The sequence below is a fragment of the Monodelphis domestica genome, chromosome 7 (genome assembly GCF_027887165.1).
Source record: "Monodelphis domestica isolate mMonDom1 chromosome 7, mMonDom1.pri, whole genome shotgun sequence".
Classification (NCBI taxonomy): Eukaryota; Metazoa; Chordata; class Mammalia; order Didelphimorphia; family Didelphidae; genus Monodelphis; species Monodelphis domestica.
The window spans coordinates 249,132,044-249,157,415 of record NC_077233.1 but is presented as its reverse complement, the minus strand read 5'-3'; positions in this window follow the sequence as shown (position 1 = coordinate 249,157,415).

Genomic DNA, 25,372 nt, shown 5'->3' with positions numbered 1-25,372 from the left:
ACTGAAGAGTTGCCTGCTGTTAATGGGTAATTATGTGCTTCCAAAAGGACAGGTCCAGAGTGCATGCCCCCTACCTTCTTGTTTTGTAGTGGATTGCAAACTTAAAGGTGGCCCCTTGTGATGGGAAGCATCAGAAAGAAGTAAATTCTTTTATTTCTCTATATGGCATATTTCTCTATATGGCTTTGTACAATTTGTTCTTAATTTGTATTTTATTGGATCTTGTTTGATGATGAGAAATCATGTCTACCGCCCTTTTCTATACCCTTTTAAAATCCAGTGAAAATGATTCTTTACCACGGGAAGGGTAGACCTAATGTTTTTAAATGCATACGATATTCTTTCCTTCTCTTTACTCCATCTAATTTATCTGTTATATAGCTTGTTTGTACAGAGTTGTTTGCAAGTTTTCTCCCTTACCAGAATTTGAGTTCTTTTGGAACAGGAACTATCTTTTGCCTTTCTTGGCATCCCCAGTGCTTAGCAAAATGCACAGCACACAGTAGGTACTTCATAAAGGATTATTGACTGACTCAAAAAAAATTACAAAAGAAACCAATTACATGGAAATAAAAATGTGTTTTTCCCATCCAGGTCCATGAACTCGCTGAAATCTATTCATAGACCCTTTGCTGTTTTTTGACTCCTGTGTTAAAGATCCTTGAATTAAAGGCACTGAAACGCATTTAAAAAAAAAGAATAACATTTACAGGATAATTTAGATTATTTATAAAGATAAGAATGTGATTTAGTATGTAAAGGGTCAATCTTAGAATTAGGTCTTAACTTTGATACCTCTTACAGAGCATACACACATACATACAGTTACAGAATTATATGAAGAACTACAAAAGGTCATATAATGGCTCTAAGATGGCTTTGCCCATAGGAATTAAGATGGTATTTTGACATCCTATTTAGAGCACCAAGGAACTATATTAGTAAGCAGATGGGATGAGACGTTAAAAACTATGATCTTTTTAAGTGAAAATTTTAAAAAGAATCCAAATAATTCTCAAATATTTTCATATTTGATCCAAGTATGGTATAAGATAATTTTATAAATATGGTAGCAATGATACACTTTTGTTCTGTAATAAAATATAAGATTGCAATCACAATTGGTTAGTGAGATTACTATTTAGCTGTTCATCTAGTTCCTTATTACAAATTTCTAGTAATAGAGCTGAAAGTTAAACATCATAATCCAAAGTCAGAAAACTATGGAACAAGATGTGATCTTGAAGATCACTCAATTCAAACCCTAGGCTATTATCAAAGAGTATCAAAATTTACTCTGAGAGTGTCATTGTTCCTCCTAGAACGTATTGCTTGGACAAAACAAAGGGAAGAATGATAGATTTTGCATAAAAATATCTGGATTTAAATCCTAAATCTTAACTTTCTGTGGCTTTGGGAAAGTCCATTTAACTTACTTCATAATTTATTTTTCTGTTAATAGAGATGTTGGACTACATGACTTTTAGAATGAATTCCAGCTCAGTATCTATGAGCTTATAAATGCAATATTCCAGAAGTAGTAGACCATGTATTAATGATATTTAAGATATTCTTTAGTAGCACATATCTGTAAACACTAAGAAATGTAAATGGTACTTGTTAAACTAATGAGATACAAAGAAAAAAGGGGGGAAATGCAGTATCTATTCTTGAATATATAGAAAAGAATTTTTATTAATTAGAAAACATGTCTATATGGATGTGTGTATATTTATATATGTATATTTATTTAAAGCTCTAAACACAATGTTGCATAGTGGAAAGAGTAACGAGTCAGAAGGTCAAAAAGCAAATTCTGACTCTCCCACTAACCCAACATCAGGTTTTAGGTAAATTATTTTATCTTTCCTTAAATATATACATGAATAATAATAGTTGGACTGCCTACCTTGGAAAATTATTTTTAGGATTTAATGAGATAGCACTGAGATGGGAGGTAGTTTATAAACTATAAAATGCTATCCAAGTATAAACTAGGGTGATTATTGGTACTGAAAAATAAAATCACTACCTATGACTTCATCGTTACTAATACTCTGATACAATCTACAAAGATGGTAAACCTCCCATGCCATTATGGACAGTCTTTATGAGTTACTCTGGCCAAAATTTTCATTTGTCAATGATCCAACTTTAGGTCAAGATAGTCTTTACTTAAATAGGTTTGTTCCTGGCACATACCAAATGGTTAATATTTTTTATCATTCATTCCTCCATAAAAATATATATACACTCACATATATATGTGAAGATATAGTCCACAGCTAAGTCTAATTAGTTAGTGGTAGTCTCTCGGTGACCTAGAATGACGATTGTCTTTGTGCAGTTTCATCTACGGTGTACCCTCATGTGGCTTTGGAGTCCAAAGACTGAGGCGCAGAGTTTGTGGCACATGGGGCCTGGGACGCCAGTTGTTATGGGAGGTGCAGTTGTGGCCTGGTGTCGGCGTTCACGCACAGCAGCAAGATGTCGACGTCACTCATCTTCAAAGGTGATGGTGGCATGGTGAATGTGGGTTCGCCAGCTGCTTCTGTCAGAGGCAGCGAGTTCTAGTTGCTTTGGTGTCATGCCAGCCCACTTCAAGTTGGACTTTAGCTGATCCTTGAATCTTTTCTTTGGTCGGCCTTGTTTCCTGAGTCCAGCTGACAGTTCACCCTAGAATACCTGTCTTGGTATTCGCGGTGGGTCCATGCGGATGACGTGTCCAGACCATCGTAGCTGGGCTTTGAGGACCAGGACTTCGATGCTGATGGAGTTGGCTCTGTCGAGGACTTCCTGATTGGTGATTCGGTCCTGCCATCGGATCCTCATGACTGACCGGAGGGAGCGTTGGTGGAATTGCTCCAGCTGCTTCATGTGCTTCCGTTACAGTGTCCATGTCTCGCCACTGTACAGGAGCGAGCTGAGGACCACTGCGTTGTACACTTTGAGCTTCGTCGCAGTGCTTATACCTCTGTGTTGGAGGACTTTGCAGCGCAGCCGCCGGAGTGCCTGGCTGGCCTTTTGGATCCTGGCATTAATCTTGTGGTCTAGGGACCCATTGTTGGTGATGGTGCTGCCCAGGTACTTGAAAGTGTTGATGTTAGAAAACTATGTGCTGTCGATTGTAATGCACGGCTGGTTCGTTGGCCTCCCTGGTGCAGGTTGGAACAGCACCTCTGCTTTGCTGAGGCTGATAGTCAGGCCAAACAGTTTTGTTGCGGTGGAGAACCTGTCCACAATGGTTTGGAGATGATTTTCTTGGTGGGCCATGAGAGCACAGTCATCTGCGAAGAGAGCTTCCAGGATGAGTCTCTCTGTTGTCTTTGTTTTTGCAGTCAGGCGGCGAAGGTCAAATAGTGAGCCATCCAGTCGGTATTTGATGTAGACGCCCAGGTCTAGATCCATCACAGCATGTCTTAATACTTGGGTGAATAATAGGTTGAATAGTACCGGAGCGAGGACACAGCCTTGTTTCACGCCACTGGAGATGTTGAAGTGATTGGAAGTCTCTCCACCAGATAGGACACAGCTAAGTCTAATATGAAATATTTTTCTACACTAAATTGTAATATCATATCTTTCAAGAACCAAGACAGTTCTAGACATTGGAATAGATTTTGAATGAAGAATTACAGGATATAATGAATGTTTAAATGATTTTAAATGGAATTATTAATTAATTAATTATATCTTTTTATACCTTTTAAAGGTTTTTCTGTAAAAATAGAATGATTACAGCTAGATCCTGAAACATATGGCTCATTTTTTAATCCATTAAGAAAAAATATACTAATATACTTCAGACCTACATCAATGAGCTAGATATTATCATACATAAGAACAATTACATATAAGTAGACATCAAAGTAATTAAAATTGCAGGTATGTGTTATATTGCTTACCTACATAATAATCAACATCTTCACTATGAGGAAGAGAATGTTTTCTTCTGTTCAAGAGAATCAAGGTTTTCCATTGAAATTATTCTGACTTCAGTTGACTTTTAATGATATTTTCATTTACATTATGGTGATTATCATACACACTTTTTTCTTAGTTTTGTTTTGTTCTCTACCAAATCGGATTTCTTTCTTTCTTTTTTTTTTTTAGTAGTACACAGAAACTGTACTTAGCATCAAATTGGGAAGAGTAATCAACTAAAGTGAGAAAGTGCTAGTTATTTTGCTTCATTTTGGTGAAGTCTTTCAGAGTCACAGTGGGGCTAACCAATGATATTTGAGAGACATTACAGTAGGAATCGCTTATACTGGTCATATTGTTTTCACTTCTCTTCAGAGAATTCATTCTCTGACTGTATCCCCTCCACAAAACTCTGTGGAACCTCTAATTGCTCCCACTCTCCAACTTTTGGATTGCATCCAGAATTTAGTTTTTTAAAGCTTCCAGAGGACATGACTAATTTGTTTGCTCATTCAATTTCATTGTTCCATTCTTGAGTCAAATGGAGAGATATTATCATCGGAAGATTAGAGTATAGATGTCTTTACATTCTGGCTTTGTATAATTACATCAACTGAGGCTGGGATGAGGAAAATACATCCCTTCCTTATATGTGTATATATGAGCATGTATAAATGTATAAAGAAACAGAGCTATGGAGAGAGAGGCAGAAAAAACACAGAGAGACCAACAAAGAGAGAGATCTTGCCTGAAAGCATCATTATAATTTTAAAAAAAAGTGAATTTCAGACCCTTTTAAAAATCAATTCTCTGTGCCTTGCTGGTATATCTCTAGGAAGTTTTTCTGTGTGCATGTTATTCTAGGGAGTGTCTTGTTTGACTAGAACTAAAAGAGTGGATCAAAAGATGCCTAAATTGAATCAATAAACCAGTTTCAAGATGAATGTCCCAAAGTCAACTACTCAATTCTTCTCCAAGTCTCCTTTCCAAGGTCACTTCCTTCTTCTAGTTCATTGGTCATAGACTTTAACATAATGTATTCTATGACACAAGGTCATTGATACAGATCTAGAAGGGAACTTAGAAGCCATGTAGTTCAGTCCTTCCATTTTACAGATGAGGACCATGAGATTAAGTGACTTGACCAAGATCACCCAGGTAGTAAACATCAGAACTGGAATTTGGACCTAAGTTCTTTGACTCTAGAGTGATTCATCTTTATACTGTTTCCCACCGCCTTTCATTAAATTTATTAATGAATTCTTGGAGTCATCCATATCAAAAGCTCCCTGAAAGTAAACAAAGCTTAACACTTTTCTTTTTATATGATTCAGACCATATAATACCCAAACATGCCCTTACATTTTGTATTTCTGAATATTTCAAAATAGAGCTGCAAAGAAGCTGTTCTATCTCTCAACAGAAGGGGAAGAAAAATTAAAGATTCCACTGTGAATTATAATTTACCAAGGAGATTTAGAAACAAGAGACCAAGCTCATTGTCTCTGTACCTACCTGGTACTTTTGCTGAATTGGAGATTACATCTTATTTCCAATAACTTTTAATATTTGATAAGCAAAACTGACCAAAATTTAGTCAAAAGAGAAAGTATACTTTCAGGCTCCTAATAAAAACACTATTACCACTGAAACGATCAGGTAGTCCCTGAATTGATAGCTTTGATCTATAGCAGAGATCACAAAAGCCTCAAGAGCTCTCTGTTTTAGTTTTTTCTTCCCCCTTTTGAGCCTTTCCTTTTTTGTTGTTGTTGTTCCCTTTGCTAATATGACTGAGTAGTTTCTGTGGAAAGACTTTGAAATAGGTTGCAATATGTTTCATCATCTAACCCCATTTATCTCTGTCTAGTTTTATTCAGATTTCTCTTCTCTTCACACGTGGATGATTTTTTATCTGACATTTTTTTTTGCTTTTCCCCTAGTTAGTATGTCTAAAGTTATGTGTCTTTCTTATGAACTAAACTGATCCTGAAATATTTTATATAAAATTTTAGGTTGCAGTAGAAATTTTAATGTATGTATAATTAAAAAGGATTGAGGGATGGCAGAATTCAGTACTTGGGTACCATTTTGCAAAGAAGCTGTCTGTTGAGACATAAAACTCCTAGGCTGGGCTGCCATGGATAACATATTCAAAGGCAAACGTTCTCTGACTTTTCTTTCTTCTCTCAGGGATGGGCTTGGAATAGCAAAGAATGAGATATGTAAAATATATCTTCCAGTTGTTTGAGAGGTTGTAGTGTACATTTAGATTTTCATCAGGATTGAACACTGAGAGCAGAGATCATGTCTTAATTATTTATGTATTTTAATCAGTTCCTATTTTAGTAATTATATCCAATAGTTAACTAACAAATAGTTGTTAAATGAATGAATGAATTTAGATATAGGAAGAGCTTAAGCATGGTGAAAGTAGGTAATCCACCTAATTGTGATAGGATATTTACTTTAGATATATAAAAAGGATCTGATTATTTTAAAAAAATGCCACCCATACTCCCATTTTCCTCACCTTCCTGCCATCTACTCCCAGATTCCTAGAATTATACTTTCAGAATTTCATTTCTTTACAGTAAACATTTGTCTCTTGTTTTCATGTAAATGTTAGTACAGGACCTCACAGTCCATAGTTACCTAATATAAATCTTTGATCAGAAGAAATATTTTAATTTTAATCTATCACTGATATTTTTACCATCAATGAATTACAGGGCTTTTCCTCAGGAAAGAGTTTGTTGGAAGTATGAGAATAAGAAGAAAACAAGGAAAATATTCAGCAATATGAAAGAAAGAGAAGGCTGGGTCGGAGAGTGAGGAAGAATGAACAGAATTAAGAGGCTATAGTACTGCAAACAAACTTTATTACTTTTGTATTCAGTATAGGGTCAATGATAATTCTTAGTTCACTGACCACTCAATAAATATGCCAAGATCATTTTATTTCTCTTTGTAAGTGTAAAGAGTAGTGAATGAGTAAAAAACTTGCATATTATTTTATCTCCTAATCTTTATTTCCTCAATGAATGGGATTAGATGATTTCTGAGATAATTTCTTGTAAGGCTCCAGCACAGGGTCGGCCATTCCTGTGTGACCTTACTTGGGGTAACGAAAATGAAGAGTAACGAATAATACCGGACATTATGTGAAATGCATAATGACAAAGTTTATTGGATTCACACAAAGTATATAAAGATAAAAATCACAGGAATGTATGATGTTACAGCCCAGCACCAGCAGGAACCATAAATGGGCAAATCCATAGGAATTCATGATGTTACCTGCCAGGCACCGGGAAGAACCAAGAGGACTCCAAAAAAGGACAGAAAAACAAGTTTCTCACAGTTATTATCATACCTCCTTTGTACTGACTATTCCAACCTTGGACACACAGCTGGGCAGGTTGTTCAAAGTTCAACCCATGACCTTGACTACTGCAGCCCAACTCGGGGGAAGAGGAGGCTTTGCCTCTACTACAATTTAACATTCTCTAAATTTAAAAGTAGAAATAATTACCTTCTGCAATTTTAATTTCTACTTTGACTTTTCTTTCATATCTTCCCAATGTCAAAATTTTAGTTAATCTATTCCATACTACTTGTTTATTCTTCCACTCTACGTTCTCCAGAGTGAGAGAAAGTTGTACAACTATTTAGATTGGATGTGCCACAGATTTTTATTATATTATCTCAATGGGTCCCTTATCCCAAAAGTCAATCCTTTCACTCCTTATTTGATTGCCTATCCTATTATGAAGAGTGGAGGGTACTCACACTATCATGAGGAAATAGAGATGACTAACAGTGAGCTCCCACTTCCACCAATCTATATCTTATCCTTATATACCCTAAGGCACATCATCCCCTTCTCTTCTCCTTTACTCCAGTCTTTAATCAAGAGGTGCCTCTTCTCTTCATTAAGGCCAACTGTTCTAGATGGAATCTTATTATTGGAAGATCTAGAAACAAAAGATCAACAGAGAGCCTAGGTCACGGACAGGTCAGCTATTTTTTTTTTTTAAATAAGATTTGCCCCAGGTTAACATTAATCCATAAAACATACCACAGGAAATATTATTGTGGATGGAGGACCTGGCCAGCTATCTCAATAGTCATAAATCCTTTGAGTTTGGTTATTCTGTGAATGTGGCTTTGAGATACAAGATGAATAATGAAACCATATACACAGACTAATAGGTCATAACTATGGAATTCACGCAGTGGTCCAAGACATAAAAAGTTCAGGAGTAGACTATCAAAAGGGAGCATCCTAGAAGAAATCAAACAATGAGGGAAGAGCAGCCAGAAAAATAAACTCTTCTCTACAGAATGAAGGTAGCATGCATTTTAGAAGCACTGGCTCCAAGGGAGTAAAAGTATAAGAAATACCCAGGAGATAAGTTTCTAGAACATCTTTACTTTCTAGGTTATTTCCAAGGGAAACTGAGGACTTTCAGATATGTGGATGATTGAACTTTCACTCTAACACCTCATTGAATTCAATAGTTTTAGAATTTGAAGGAGCACTACATTCCACCAAGTTGGCACATGGTTCTCATAAAAAATAGTGCCCAAGAGGGAAAAGGTTATGTTAATGTGTCTACCACCAAAAGGGAAACGATGAACCTGAAGCCATGGTCAGAGTCAATGGTCACCTCAGAACCAAGATCAACAATACATAAGAGTTGAGTATTTCCTATCTCCAACCTCTTTACCCTTCCAGTATATTGATGTTCTCCCCCTCCCACTATGAGCTTCTTTGTGAATATAAATTTACCCTCATTTGTTTCTTTTGCCATTTCTTTTAGTATTAACCTCTTTTTTAGCTCAAGTTGTATATATGTGTATATATACACACATGTGTATGTATTTATGCATGCATATATCTATATACCTATTTATGTCTTGTCCTTTCATCCTATACAGTTTGTCACTGTTCCCTCTAAGTGTAATTCTTCTAGCTGCCCAGGTGATAACCACAGTTTTTAAGAGTTACCAATGACCTCTTTTCTTATAGAGATACATATCATTTTAACTTATTGAGTCTCTTAAAAATTTTTTTTTTAGTTTTTCTTTTTTCCCTCTTTTTAAATTATCTTTTGATGATTCTCTTGAGTTCTGTGCTTGGACGTCAAATTTTCTGTTCAGGTCTGGTCTTTTCTTTGAAAATTCTTGGAATTCTTCTATTTTGTTGAATGACCATACGTTCCCCTATAAGAATATAGTCAGTTTTGCTGGGTAGTTGATTCTTGTTTGTAGACCTAGTTCCCTTGATTTCTGGAATATCATATTCCATGCCTTTCAGTGCTTTAGTGTGGAAGCAGTCAGATCCTGCGTTATCCTCACTGTGGTTCCATGGTATCTGAATGACTTCTTCTTGGCAGTTTGTAATATCTTTTCTTTGGCCTGATAGTTCTTGAATTTGGCTATAACATTTCTGGGTGTTGTCAGTTGGGGATTAAGAACAGGAGGTGATCTGTGGATTCTTTCAATCTCCACTTTTCCCTATTGTTCCAGAATATTGGGGCAGTTTTCTTGAATAATTTTCTGTAGTATGACGTACAGGCTTTTTCTTTTGTCATGGTCTTCTGGTAGACCAGTGATTCTTAAATAGTCTCTCCTCGAATGATTTTCTAAATCGTCTGTTTTGTGAATGAGATGCTTCATATTTTCCTCATTTTTTTCCATTCTTTTGGTTTTGTTTTATAGCGTCCTGCTGCCTTGTGAGGTCACTTAATTCTAATTGTTGTATTCTGGTTCTTAAAAACTGACTTACTCAAGATGAGGAATGAATGGATATGGCAGGCACCAAAAAATGAAGGAAAACATGTTTTCATGGCCATGTGGTAACCTCAATGGGAAGATAATGTGTTTGTCGGGGCAGGAAGTGTTGGTTTTGCTCTCTTTCCTTCTGCTCTCAACATTTCTTACCTCTCTTTCTCCAGGGAAGAGAGATATTTTTGTCTGTTAATGTCCTTAGCTCAGTCCTAGCTAAGCAATAAATCACTATGCAATAGACTACCATAAAAACAGGTAGAACATACTATGCATGCTTTGAAGTAGGCAGAGAATGGACCTCTCAATTACATAGCATCATGAATTTTTGGTGCAGGCTCACTTTGTCTCCTGTGGTCTAATATTAGGCGGAGCATATTATGTATGCCCTAAGGACTGGGCTCATGGCCAGTCCTCCATTACATTTCTTTTCTCCTTTTTGTTTCAGAGATTGTAGATAATTCATGTAGATCTTTTTTTTTCCTTTTGGTTAGTTGCTCATCAGACACTATTTTTCTGAATGTTTTTTTAAATGAAATATTTTGCTAGCTTGAAAAACAGAACTGTCCTTAACGAGTTACCTGAGAAATATTGGTACCAACTCAGCCCATTACCTTTATTCCAGGGTTTCCTTCCCAGAGCCATCCTCAAAACCCAGATATCCACCAAGCACAGACTCTCCCATGCTCATTGCTACACAATCCAGAAAATACCTGATCTTAACTATGTGTAAAGGAGGTGGTTACAGGATTTTTGAATCACATATCTAATACTGGATGGTACATCAGAAGTCATCCAATTTTAACCTCATTTTGCAGATGAGTAAAGAGAAACCCACTTATTCAAGGTTGAGTTTGAACCCAAGTCCTATGGCTCCAGAGCCAATGTTCATTCTATTTATTATTAGATTAATTAGATTATTAGATTTAGATTAGATTTAGATTAGAATTAGATTAATACTATTACTAGTATTAATAATGGGGTCTTATTTGCCCTTTAAAAAGGAATAAGAAATATGAATTAATAATAAATATTCACATTATATTGAGCAAGTGTCCTATTTTTACGTCAAGGCTTAGAGAATGTAAAATGAAGATAATCACCAGGAATTTGAATTTTTACTTACATTAAATATGAACTACCAGGAGTGAGAAATAGGACAAAATGTGAAAAAGAATATTTGACTAACTAGGTTTTTTCCTTTGGTCACCATGTATTATTTAAGTCACATTAATATCTGTTTATTAATTCTACACATTGTCTGTCTGTCATAAAAAAAATTTAGACAAAAGAGTCCCCAGTTGGAAGTTCTCAGCTGGAATACAACTCTTTATTTTCCATCCATATGTAATGTGATTTCTACAAGAAGCTCCTTTTCTTTCTCTATCTTACTTTGCCTCTGTCTCTCTTCTTTGCTTCCCACCTTTTTTTTTTTGCTAAGATACCTGCTGAATGAAACTAAGAATAAATTGTACTGAATTTCAAAACAATTCTTGTATTTTATACCCAATGATAAATATTAATTCAACATTTTAAAATACAATAAAAAGGTAAGGTTCTTATTCTCTAATTTTTCTATCAACTATTGTTCATAGAAATCTACTCAGTTAATACAAACTTAATTTGTAATAATTATTTCTGTAATATATAAATTATATGGTACTGTATAATAAATGATAATAGTACAGACTCACAATGAGCTGACATCTTAACAAAAAAAATTCTAAAGCATGGCTATTATAGTGCAGGAAAACATATTATTGGAAATTAGCTCTACTTAAGATCTTTTTTGTAAATGAATCATAATACTTTGGGATAATTTGCAGTTAAATGAACTTCAAATAAGACATAAATGGCCAGTCATAGGTGTCAATGTTTGGGGCATTAGCAAAGTTTTATGTTAGTAAGCACTAGATATTATGTGATAAACTACTATATAATATTTAATAGAAATTCCTTTTATTTGTTATACTGATAAATTATTTGCTATTAAGTCTTATTGTCTGATAACAGTTGAGCTAATTACACACTGAGGCTTTTGAAGTTCTCCATTAAATCACCAAAACTTAGGCTAGACAGGGTGCTTCATTCATTCATGCATTATTTCAGTGAGAGTTTCTTAAGTGCCTAATTTAGGCTAGGCACTGGATCCAAAGAAAAAAAATGATCTCTGCCTTTGAAAAGCTTGCATTCTACTAGGAGAAACAGTATTTGCACAGTTAAATCTGTGAAAAATATTCACTACCTCCAAATAATCACAAAGATAGGAGAGGGGGAGTTAACACCTGAGGTGATAATAACATTCACATTGGTGAGAAACTTCCATGGAGTCTTTAATCCAGGAAATTGGAAGGAAGAAACAATATACAAAGAGTCAATACTGAAGAATTTGTAGTAGTTCACTGATAGAGCTTTGAAGTGACCCTACCATTGGGGAGGGGAGGCGATATGTGCTTTATGAAAAAGTATCTCAAGCTCTAGCCTCAAAAGTCTCAGGTCTTGTTTTAATTAACCAGTCAAAAGTTTGACATGTTTGAACAAGAAGAAAATATTTTCACTGAATCAGATAAACAATAAAAGTATTTTGACTAGATGTAGAAAAAGTCTTGATCAATTTGAAAGAAGTTAAAGGTCATTGTATTAACTGGAATGACAGCCCAAGAAATATTTGGGGATTTACTTAAGAACTTCATTCCTGAGTTTTATGTAAAATATCATACCAGTTTTGAACCCAAGGGATTATAATGGTGATTTAAGAGGAAGGAGTATTTTGCTAGCTTGAAAAACAGAACTGTCCTTAACGAGTTACCTGAGAAATATTGGTACCAACTCAGCCCATTACCTTTATTCCAGGGTTTCCTTCCCAGAGCCATCCTCAAAACCCAGATATCCACCAAGCACAGACTCTCCCATGCTCATTGCTACACAATCCAGAAAATACCTGATCTTAACTATGTGTAAAGGAGGTGGTTACAGGATTTTTGAATTACATATCTAATACTGGATGGTACATCAGAAGTCATCCAATTTTAACCTCATTTTGCAGATGAGTAAAGAGAAACCCACTTATTCAAGGTTGAGTTTGAACCCAAGTCCTATGGCTCCAGAGCCAATGTATCTCAAGCTCTAGCCTCAAAAGTCTCAGGTCTTGTTTTAATTAACCAGTCAAAAGTTTGACATGTTTGAACAAGAAGAAAATATTTTCACTGAATCAGATAAACAATAAAAGTATTTTGACTAGATGTAGAAAAAGTCTTGATCAATTTGAAAGAAGTTAAAGGTCATTGTATTAACTGGAATGACAGCCCAAGAAATATTTGGGGATTTACTTAAGAACTTCATTCCTGAGTTTTATGTAAAATATCATACCAGTTTTGAACCCAAGGGATTATAATGGTGATTTAAGAGGAAGGAGTTCCAGTCAAGCCTCTTAAAGTTATTGCTTGGGGGTGGGGGGAAATCTCTGTTGCTCCCAACTCTCAAGGAATGTAGTGCATACAGTGTTGTATGGAAAGATTTACATGGGAACTTGGACTCCCATTCTGTGTCAAGGGTATCTGATAAGTGAGGTTCCACATTTTCTTGTCCAGAACCAGTCCACCATGCCACTTCTTAGTCATTTCCAAACCATGCTGCTCCTAGTCCTGTTCTCCTACCTCTTTTGTCTTCCAGCTATAGCTATCCCATTTTCCATCTTTTCCCATTACAATATAAATTCCTTGAGGACAATGTCTATTTTAATTATATGTATTTGCAGCCTCCATGCTTAGTACAATTAATGGCACAGAGTCATCACTTAATTCACACTTTTCCTTTTTTGTTTGTATTGTCATTTTGGTTAGGAATGCATATCTCCACATATCTCTATGAGGTATATGATTTGTTTCTCTCTAGTAGTTATAATGTTATGATTTTTAACAGAACGATCATGCACTGTTTAGAATGTATTGTTGAATATGGTGTAAGATTTTGGTCTAAGCCAAATTACTGTCAAACTTCTTTGAAGCTTTCCCAGAAGCTTTTTAACAAATTGCAAGTAGTTTCTTAAGTAATGTCGAGAACCCTTGTTTTAGTCTATATTTTTATCCTTAATGCTTAATAGAGTTTGTGTCACAGGGAAAGTGCTTAATAAATGCTTTGTTCATTTGTTTTTATTGTTTGATGTGCAACTGACCTAAAAGTTGCATAATAAGAAGAGATCAGAACAGGCTTTTAGGGTGCTTTCAGCAACCATTGCCTATTCCCTGAATAAACAATAATATACAAGGAACTATCTTTCTTGATACCTGTCATGCTCCAGTGATGCATCATGGTTGCAAATAATATCACTTCACAATAACCTAATAATCAAAAGTTCATTAACATAACAGACAATAAATAGATGAAGAGTTAATGTAACAAGTTGGAAACATATCTACCAATAATAATATATTTTTGAAATAAGTAAAGATTATCAAATAAATATGACTGGAAATAAAGTGAGTTGAGCATGTACTAAGACCAAGATATAACAGATCAACTTCTTGAAAGGTTAACTGCTCTAATGAAATGTTCCAAGTCATAAAGGAAGGCTTCTAACCAATTGGGTAGATTTTCTAGAGAGCATTTATTGGAAGATACAAACAAAAACTGAATAGGATGAGAATTTATAGACAGTTGTGACCTGTCCTCCCACTGGAAGAAATAAGAAAACATCTATTGAAGTCTCTTGATAGTGATATAATGGGGTTGAAGGACTAGCCAAAGGATTTTATTAAAAAGAAATTTTAAGAAGGGAGCCCCAAATTCATCTAACTTAAATCCACAAAGCAATGGATTCTTCTGACTCAATAAATGCTGTTTCAGTTTGTTTTTAAGTGTTTATTATAAATTTTAACAAAAAGTAGCAATCATGAATATTTCAATATAAAAATAATAGAAAGAGGATTTTATATGTATTTCTCTCACAGAGTTTGGGTTTTTTAAAGTGTTTATCAAATGTAATACACTTATTACAAAAGTGACTTGTTTAATCAACTAAAGTTCCTTCTGTTTTCTCCCAAGGATTTTAAAAATGTTTCATAATTTTCTTTCCTTCTGTTTTTTTCATCACTATTATTAATTACCACCCCCCAAAAAATAACTATTCCCTTATAACATATGGCTAACCAACCAAACAAATTGATATTTTGGTGTGTAAGAAGATAGGACATGAAGTTTGAATTTATCAAGATCTGAGTTCAAAATTGATCTCAGAAAACATGTATATGATATGATCCTGGTCAAATCACTTAATCTCTGCCTCAGTTTCCTTGCCTTTAGAATGATAATAGCAATACAAAAATATTGGGATTGCTGTGTTGCTCAAATTACAAACACATGCATATACAAATTATATGTAATATGTTATGTATATATGTGTGGGTATATATTATTCTGTCATGTTCAAGTTTTCTTGATATCATTTGGGGTTTTCATTTGGGGCAAAGATCTTACTGTGGTTTGCCATTTCTTTCTTCAACTCTTTTTACAGATAAGGAACTGATACAGACAGGATTAAATGACTTGATCAGAATCACACAGGTAGTGTCTGAGACTGGATTCAAACTCAGATCTTCTTAGCTCCACATCTGTTGCTCTATCCACTGTGCCACCTCATTTATACACATCCATTATACACATATTTATATGGATGTATATATATATATATGTATATACAGATACTATATACAAACAAATATACATGTAACTGGTAAATGAAATCAGTCTCTGGGAAGTCACTGTGCTAAAATCACAAGTCTGATAATCTATTTATATATACTTTATAATTTCACTTAAATCTTTCAACAACCACATAAGGTATATAATATAGGTATTATAATACCTTTTACCTTGATGAGAAAACTATGATTCAGCGACTAGATTATGGCAACACAAATAATAATTGTTTAAGTCAGGCTATTAATGTATTTTTTCCTGACCCTGAATCAGAACAATATCCACTATACCCCTGGAAATTCAATGGGCTACTTTACAAGCACATTATTGTTTAAAAAATATTGGTAACAGTTTGGATTCTTATTAATCATGCATTATAGTGCCTTAATTACATGTGTTATGAGTGAATATGGACAATTGACCACTAAAGATTGTTGTAAAGGATTAGCTTTGCAAAAAGCAAGAAGCAAAGAGATTCCAAGGGGCAATGACAGGGCCAACATTCCCAAGCTCTCAGGAGGTGAAGAATGGAACACAGAGGAGTTGCTGTCAGGATAAACCAGGAGGGTAGCTGTCTGGTTTTTCTGGGGTGGACCCAGTGAGCCATTGGTTGCCTCTTTGGCTGTCCTGATCTTCTGCCTATTTCTACTGTTGCTGGGACAGAGATGTGAATTTCTGCTATTGCTGGTGACATCTTACTGGGATTGCTGTTTGGATCAAAGAAAGGACTCCTGTGTTGTGAGATTTCTTTGGGCCTTGCCTCTACCAATTCTTCCTTAACTTTAATTAATTAGTTAGTTTAGTATAATTATAGAAAGTTTAGGATTTTATTATCTGGTATGGGTTAGAAGTAATTTAGTCCCTGATTCCCTTCCCTTCCCTTCTTTTAGTTAAATAAACCTTATATATATATATATATATATATATATATATATAGAGAGAGAGAGAGAGAGAGAGAGAGAGAGAGAGAGAGAGCTAGTTTGGACCCTTCTTTTAACCCACCCTATAACAAGATTAAATATTCATTAACTCTACAGAATAATGTTAATACACCACATCTGTTTTAGAGGATCTATGTGGCATAGTAGGGAGACAAAAGGTTTCATATGGAGGAAGACTTGGGTTCAAGAAGTTCTGGCTCAAACTATATCTGTTTTTCTGGGCAAGTCCCTCGAGTTCTCAGTGACTCAATTGGCTTTCTGAGACTTCAAATCTCAGAATTATATATTAGCATAATGAGTTTGCTCATCAAGGACTAATCATAGTGATAAAATCATGAGTCCAGATCAAAAGTAATATCATGATTTTCATAATATTTTCTGAACTGAGTGTAAGTTGATACAAGGACCTAAATGTAATTGCAATATATAAGGCACCAAAAAAATTACCCTTTCCCTTGATTTAGGAATTTAGAAAATATATTGCACTATTAAACTACCTTCAACATCCCAGAAAAAAAAATATTAACTGTGCCTTAGCTTCAGATTTCTTCATTCAGTGTCAGATAAGATTAGTGGTCTTGTTTTCACTACTGCCTTTTCCTTTTCTCTCTACTCTTCTCCACCTCACCCCATCCCCAACAATAGGCTATTTGGATGCAAACTGAATTGCAACTGATTAACATAAAAACAAGATTTGGGGGAGGCTTTCATACTTCCTGAAGGCGAAAATGTGGAAAATACAGACTGTGTTATTTGGCAGATGTGAGCGACTTTTAGCTGTTTATGAAAAAAAAAAATGGGCTCAGTTTTAAAGCATGCAGTGAAGAAGGAGGAAGTTAGTTAAATGGAATGTCCTGGAAGACTGTCTCTAGCAAGAAGGGTTACTGACAAATGTTATGGTCTTGGTTCCAGAAATAAACATGATTCAGTGACTGCTTGTACAGTCAAGCCATTAAGAATGATGATTTGTGCTTCCTCAAGAGAGTCCTTGATTGCACCACCTCTTATAAACAGCAGCTTTGCCAGCTGTTCTAAAAAAAACCTGCTGCCCCCTGAGTGAGTTCTAGGCACACTGGAGACTTCTGAATTTGTGGTTCTTGCAACCTAAAGATGCTCTTGGCCTCTCAACTTAGCAAGATTCAATTCTAGTAACCTTTTTCAAGTACTACCAGAGAGGGGATAATTCAGTTCAATTCAACCAAGATCTATGGGTCATTGCGCTAGGTATTGGCAATACAAAGACTTCAAATAAAATCATTCATGATCTCAGCAATCTTCCATTGTCAATGGGAAATATATGTACAAATAACAATAAATAAAATGTATTATTCAATATAAGTCATTGCTGCAAGTGTTGATTAAATAATATGTATCAGGCATTGATAAAAATTAAATGCTTTTGACTTGGGAAAGTTACATTGCATTAATGGGTAGGCAAAATATTTATAGTTCTTGTATACATTTGTCAATGTTTCAATTGATTAACATAAAAATACAATTTGGGGATGTTTCTGTATTTCCTGAAAGTGAAAATGTGAAAAATAAATTCTTAGTAATTGTCAAGGAGCACTGGACAATGGAGGAATCAGGAAAGGCAGCATACTTGAGTTGATTTTTGAAGAGATCAGTGGGCATTGTACCCCCAGAAACTCAGGCAAACTATTATCAGGGAAATTCCCTTGCTCCTTTACATCCTTGTGACTCTTAGCCTAAAACATCTAGTGACCCCTATAAAACCCTGACATGATTGTCCTCCTTTGATCCTCCTTTAGATTTAAGATGGACAGAGAGATGCACCTCCAGGCTACACCTCAATTCTGTCAGGCTACACCTCAGACATCTGTCTGTCCCCTAAAACTAAGGAATCTTTTATGAGGGTCATTCCCTATGTCTCAGGCAGACCCTAGTCAAATGACCAAAACCCTGACGGAATGCCTGAGGGTTTACCACTCTCGAGTCATGTCCTCACCATGACAGCATCTGTTGTAAAGAGTATAAAATCTTCAGAATTGAGATCCTCTGGGCAACAGCTTTTCCATCCATGCTGTCCTCCCAAGGAGCAGCCCTTCCATCTTGATCTTCCACCTTGCTATCCTCCTGGCCATTCTCAACATTAATTTCTAAATTAATAAATTTCTCTTTTTATTTTTAAGCTAAGTTTCAGAGTCTTGCATTCTTGCAGAAGGGTATCCTTTCCAAACCCCAGGGGTGCCCCTCTTCACCCCCACAACAAGGTTCAAGTAGCAAATCATAGGAGATGCCTAGTTGTTGACTAGAATTGAGTGTTTATGAAAGAAGACTAGTAAGTATGGATGGAGCAGGAGTGAAATTAATCTGGCAAGATTGCACCCACACTGATAATCTTTAAGTGTCAAAGAAAACAATTTATATCTTAGAAGCAATAAGAGATAATGAAGCATAATGAGGGAGGAATGACATGGTCACATATGTAGATTAGTATTATCAATTTGGCAGATGTGTGAAGGCTGAATACAAAAGTGGAAAAATAAGGCAAAGAGTGTAAGAAGTGGTGAGGCCAGAAATAGGGTGGTGACTAAAATGATTAGAAAGAAAGGATCACTGGGAGCTAAAATTGATGTGGCAACTGGTTGCTTATGGAGAGGGTAATGAGGGAAAATAGACTTGAGAGTGATGCAGGTTTTGATCCTGTGTGATGCTTTTGGCAGAAATAGGGAAATGAGGAGAAGGGCTAATTTTAGGGCTAATTTGTCCTTAGGACATTGCTGACTTGGGGATGTCCATGGGGCATCCAATTTAATATGTGTGTGTGTGTGTGTATTTCAATAGACAGTTGGTAATGCATGACAAGCTCAGGAGATAGATTAGAGGTTAATATATAGATCTAGGAGGAATATATATACTGCTAATAGTTATAGGAGCTGACCAGGTTACCAAAAGAAAATATGGAAAAAGCAGAGAAAGCTGCCCAGGCCAGTGCACTTTGAGAAAGTAAAAGGAATTCTGCCTATAATAATTGGTTGGATTTGCTCAAGCCAACATTTTTCTAGGGGTTTCTGATACATAACAATAATCCTTTGCAACTCTAAACTAAGCTTGAGAAATAGGGACCTACCAACTGAACCCTGCTGTCAGGACTGGGAATGAGAACAATCCAAGGAACTTTTTCTGAGAAGACAATCATTATCTCACCAGGAAGGGCTCCAGAGATTTCCAGATAACTATTATCAGCTTCGATCCTTGAGACCCCAAAAGACACACTAAGGAGTTACTGTCAAGAATTTGCTGTTTCACTCAGTTCCTCAAACAATGATCTTGGTTTTTTTTCTTTTTTTTCCCCTCATCATCTCTGGAACAATAAAAGCTGGCTAATTTCTGTATCTAATGGGCTTCTCTCCTTAGGAGAGGGGTTCCTACATGCATTCTCATTTTTTTCTGAGAAGAATAGATTAAATGCTCTTTGTTTCTTCCTCAATTTTTAGTGTTTCCTCTCATTCAGTTTGGCTCTGGTTCAGTTGGGTCAGATCCTCAGGATGATAGGGAGTAGACAACTAGAATATATCAACACGTAATGGGCAGAGAATGGAGGATGTTCATGCAAAAACAAACCCAACAAAAAAAAACAAACAAAAACTAAGAAGGCATATTCAGGCAGGTATAAGGAAAGCCAGATAATGTCACTGTCACTAAAACTCAGATTAAGAGAGTCTCTAGAATTTAGGGTTGGTTAACAATGTCAGAGGAGGCAAAGGTCAAAAGGAATTAATCATCAGGCAGGGGAAAATAGAACCAGAAAAGGTCATTGTTACTAAAATCCAGGGTGGAGGGTGTGTAGAAGAGATTTTCCATAAATTGACTGGTTATGAATGTCATATGTTTCAGAGGTCAAAAGGAATGTGTAGTGAGAAGAGATAGTTTTGGCTCTTTTGGAGATATCAGTTTCAGAGGACTGATCATGTCAGAAGTTATATTTTAAATTACCAACAAGTGACTGGGACTGATAGATAACCACATGGATAGGTTGCTGGACCTAGAAACAGGAAGACATCTTCCAGAGTTCAAATCTGGCCTCAGATACTTACTAGCTATGTGATTCTGGGTATAAAAATAAAAGTAAAATTAATATCCAATAACTCCAAGTATCACATTTTATAAGATTTATTAAAAATCACAAAGTAGAAAAAATAAAAGGGCAAAAAGTAAAAGACTGAGTAAAGAAAGCTTTCCAGGCTTCATTCATGGGAAAAGAGAGAGAGGGGCTGGGTCACACAAAATATAGAAATATAGAAAAATCTCTAGAGAGGATGGAAGGGCCAAGTGAAAGTTTTTTGGTTTTGTTTTTAATGGTGGAAGAGGGATCTGGCCACATTTTTAGATAAAAGCTGGGGGATATGGGCAGATAAGGCAAAAAAAAAGATAAGAGAAATGGTAATATCTATACCAATACACTATACCAAAAAAGAACTGAGCTCCCTCTAGTCTCTCTCTATCTTATAAGACATCTAATTTACATCGTTTCCTACACTTTCCTTTCTTCTAGTCTTTTATCCACTTGATCCGTGTAATAAATCTGTGATGGACATTTTAAAAATGTGGGTAAGTTTCTAATATATACATTTTCCCCTTAGGAACTTAATAACCACCAGTCAATGACATAAACAAAACAGATAAAGAATAGCAAACAGAAATGTATGTGAGAAAATGAAAGGAATATTGACTATAATGATTGGTTGGATTTACTTGTCTCCATTTTTCCAGGGTTTTCTGATAAGTAGCAATAATCCTTTGTAACTATAAGTAAACAGGATCCTACAAACTGAACTCTACCAAATGGCCCTGGACTGAGAATAATACTAGGACCTTTTCCTGATAAAACTACCATTATCTCAAAAGGAAGGACTCCAGAGATTTTCAGATTAGATAACTGTTATCAGTTAATCTCCTCAAGACCCCAAAAGTCATTCCAGGGAGTTACTGTCAATAATTCGCTGTTGCACCTGTCGCTAAGCAACAATCTATTCTTTCTTTCTCTTCCTTATCTTTCAAACAATGAAAGTTGGCTAATTTCTGTATTTCATGTGTTCCTTTCCTTAGGGAGGGGTTCCCGCATGCATGCTCAATCTGCAGAGAGGAATCCATGAAAAAACCTTTTCCTTCTACCTCAGTTTCTAGTGTGCTCTCACTCATGTAGAGTATGGTGCTGTGGGGTGACATCCTCGGAAGATAGTGGGTTAACATATGTGAAACTAAGACCTCCTTTGCCTGGTGTCTCAACAGACATCCAAGGTTTTCTTCCACTTCCTGGAGCACCCCACCAGAATGGAGCTGATGCAATAACGGTGATGGCAGCAACAATTGTGGAAGTCCAACTAGAAGACTGGAAAGAACAAAAAAAAAAAAAAAGGCTGCATTCTTTTGGAATTGAAATGCACAATAGCCTTGCATTAGATCCTGAAAAGAAACAGTTTGTGAATGTTCCATATTATTAATCTAAAAGGAAGATGGATGGGTAGGAACTGAGATGAAGGAGGTGAAGGGATGGAAGGTCTGCTGTGGTAGAGGAGAGATGCTCTCTCCCTCACACTAAAACACACACACAAGAGGGTTGCCTCTGAGCTGACATTGTGGCAAGGATGAACAGGGCTGTGTCTCAATAAGTAGGCTTCTGTGGGATTATGGGGTTCACTTGTCCTCCGGACTTGGTTGGTGCCTGAGCCCCTAGAAGCCCTCCTTGTCAGGCAGGCTTCAGCTCTTTTGTTGTTTAGCCAAGGCTAAATGGCCTGCCTACCCCAACACCTCTCTTTTTCCTTAACTGTCATGATTTAGATGTGACTACAAGTTTCTTCAGAACAAAGATGGTTTAATGGTTCAAGTAATAAAAGGAGGGTGGGGTGGGAAACTGGTCCTTGGGAATAGGAATCCCTACAGATTGTCACTTCTTTCTTCAGCAGAGTCGAATGGCTCAGGTTTCAGTGTCTCTTTTCCTCCTTCCTCTCTAATCACTTCACTATCCTACTCTAAACAGGTCAACAGCGTCCTCCTTGGGAAGGTATTGGGGTGGGATGGGTCTTCGGGGTGACCCCGTGAAGTTCAAGGGATCAGCACCCTTCAGCTGCAGTTGTTGTTCTTTTGCTTTCTTTAATCCACAATCTAAAGATGTCAGAGATCTTCTGTCTAGTCAGGCCAAGGGGAAATGGAGGCAAAGCTCTGGCACCACAGGTTGGAGGCTCGAGCTCTGGTCCTTAGCTCCAGTCTCTCCAGAGTTCACAGAGCAAAAGACCCCTTTCCAAGCTCTCAATCCCACAAATCCTTTCTGCTCCTCCCACTGCCACTCCCTCTACTGCCAACATGCTAAAACTGGTTCCTTAGTCTCAGTTTTCCTTTCCACTCCCAATAAAGCTGGAATATTTTAGCCTCTTAATTGAAAAAAAAAAAAGCTGGATAAGATTATCTAAGCAAGGAGGATGGGGGGATTCTCAAAAGCAAAATATTGTTTAAAAAAAGAATGGGGAGCCCGTCTTGCCTAGCCCATCCCTCCTGTGGTCTGCTATTATTCTGCTCTCCCTGTGTCCCATCTTGGCTCAGTGACTCGCCAGCTGAGCTTCACCTGCTCATCCTTGAATAGCTCCATCAGGCAGGGTGAATGGAGACCCTGCCATGTGCAGCATCTGGGCGCTGTGAGGCAACTAAATGGTCCTGCTGGCCCAGAGTTTGAGCGGCAGGAAGGTTGCCTAAGGGATCTGCTTCATACCATTCCTATCTGCATATCACCGGTTCTTCCTGTTCTATTCCTGGCTCCTGGAAGTCTCCTCAGTCTCAAGGTCAGGGCAAAATTACCTGCTGTGCATGGAGAAAGGGAAGAAAATCAGCACTTACATATTATGAAATATGTGCCTGGTATTATGCTAAGCACACGACAAATATTATCTCATCTGATCCTCACAATGATCCTGTAAGGTGGGTGCTGATTATTCCCTTTTTACAGTTGAGAAAACTGAGGCAACTGAAGGTTATGTGACTTGCTCTGGGTCACACAACTAGTCAATGTATGAGACTGGATTTGAACTCAAAGTCTGGAGCTCTATCCAATGAGCCATCCATTTAACAAGGAGGGTGCTGGGAAATCTGTGCCCCAACCCCCCAGGAAATTGTTTCCTGTATCCCATTTTCTTGACAATGACAGCAGGAGAAATGGCCAATATAATATGTCTTAGAATCATCCACATACCAAATCAAAGTGGTTAGAGTATTTGCCTGGGGGTCAGGAAGTCTTGAGATAGTTACTCAATGTGTCACTTCACCATTCTCATTTATTTGTAAAATGAGGATAATAATAGCATGTAACTCCCAGAAATGTTGTGAGAATAAAATAAGAAAATATTTGTAAAATACCCTCAAAACCTTGTAAAGTTCTATATAAGTTCTGGTTATTTTTTCTGTTATTATCCACATAAAACTCAGTTTAGACATTTGAAAATATTTTGATATTAGTACTTTCAGTAACCTTTGCTTAGAGTTATAGGCTATCCAACACAAAAGACATATATCCTTGTGGGTCATGGCGTTAGGGTAAGCATCCTTCACTTCACTGAGCCTTGACTCAAAACCTTTTGAAATGTTTCCACTGGATAGCCCAAGAAATCAATACCAACTTCTCACTTACAAGCACAATGGTCCCAGTGTATTAGAGGAAGTTTTTATTAAAAGAAAAACAAGACAACAAATACATGTAAGGTCATATCCCATTTAAACTGGGAAACTTAAGGCTATATGGGACAGAAAGAGACAAGGAAATGTAAGTTGGAAGACCTTTTAGTTGTACAGCGAACATTTGGAGTCTTTGAGCAACTAAAATGCATATAAAAAAAAAACCATAATAAGGGGAATGACTGAACAAGTTGTGATATATGCTTGTAATGGAATATAATTGTGCCATAAGAAATGATAAACAAGATTAGCACAAAAAAGCCTGGAACGAATTATATGAAGTGATGCAAAATGAAATGACAATACCAGGAGACTGTTGTGCACAGTAATAGCATTAATATATGATGATCAACTGCAAATGACTTAACCATTATCAACAAGGCAAAGATCCAGGGGCAGCTCCAAGGGACTCATGATGAAAAAGGATATCTACCACCATAAAAGGAATAGAAAGAGTCAGATTAAAACATACTGTTCTTCATTTTTCCTCCATAAATTTTTCTCTATTGTAGGCAAACCACATCTTCTTTCATAACATGATGAACATGGAAATATATTATATGATAATATACATAACTCCTATATCATATAACCTACCTTCTTGGGGATGGAGGAGGTGTGGGAAAGAGAAAGAGGTATGGATTGCAAAATGTCAGAAAATGAATATTAAAAATTGTATCAACTAGCCTTTTGGGAGAATGTTTTATGCCAACTGTTCTTAGTAAAAAAACAAATGATTCTCAAAACAAACAAACAAAAAGACCTTTCTAAAAAAATCATCTCAGCATGTAATCTGGAAAAAATTAAAAGAAAACAAAAGTTACAACAGACAATTTGATTTCTCTAGAGCATAGCTACCTCAATGTCTTTGTTTTCAGCCATTCATTTTTCTCAAAACCCACTCTTAGTGGGAAATCTGGGAAATATAACTAGAAGTTATACTAGAAAATTAAAGTAGAAGTCTCTCTCTGCTCCTTCTATATTTAATGGTAATACTCCAAATGAAAAGAGCCCTGCAACATTCTTATATGTAGGGGTATAATAACACCGGGAAGCCTAAGACTAGAAATCTTGACCTCTGTAACTGCCCTTCAAAGAGGGAGTCCAAGGATTCTGAAGGGTTTACATGTTCAGCATAGTTTGCATACTCTGAGAGAAGCCAAGCCAGCCATTTTTCAACCTGCCTTGGCCCACTTAGCAGTGGATCAACCTGTCCAGAAGAGACACTATGCTACATGAGGACAATGCTTATCCTGTAAACAGAGCAACTTCTTTATCATTGATGCTGTGACTTTAGTGAGCTTCATAAAGACTCTCTGAAGATAGAAAAGTAA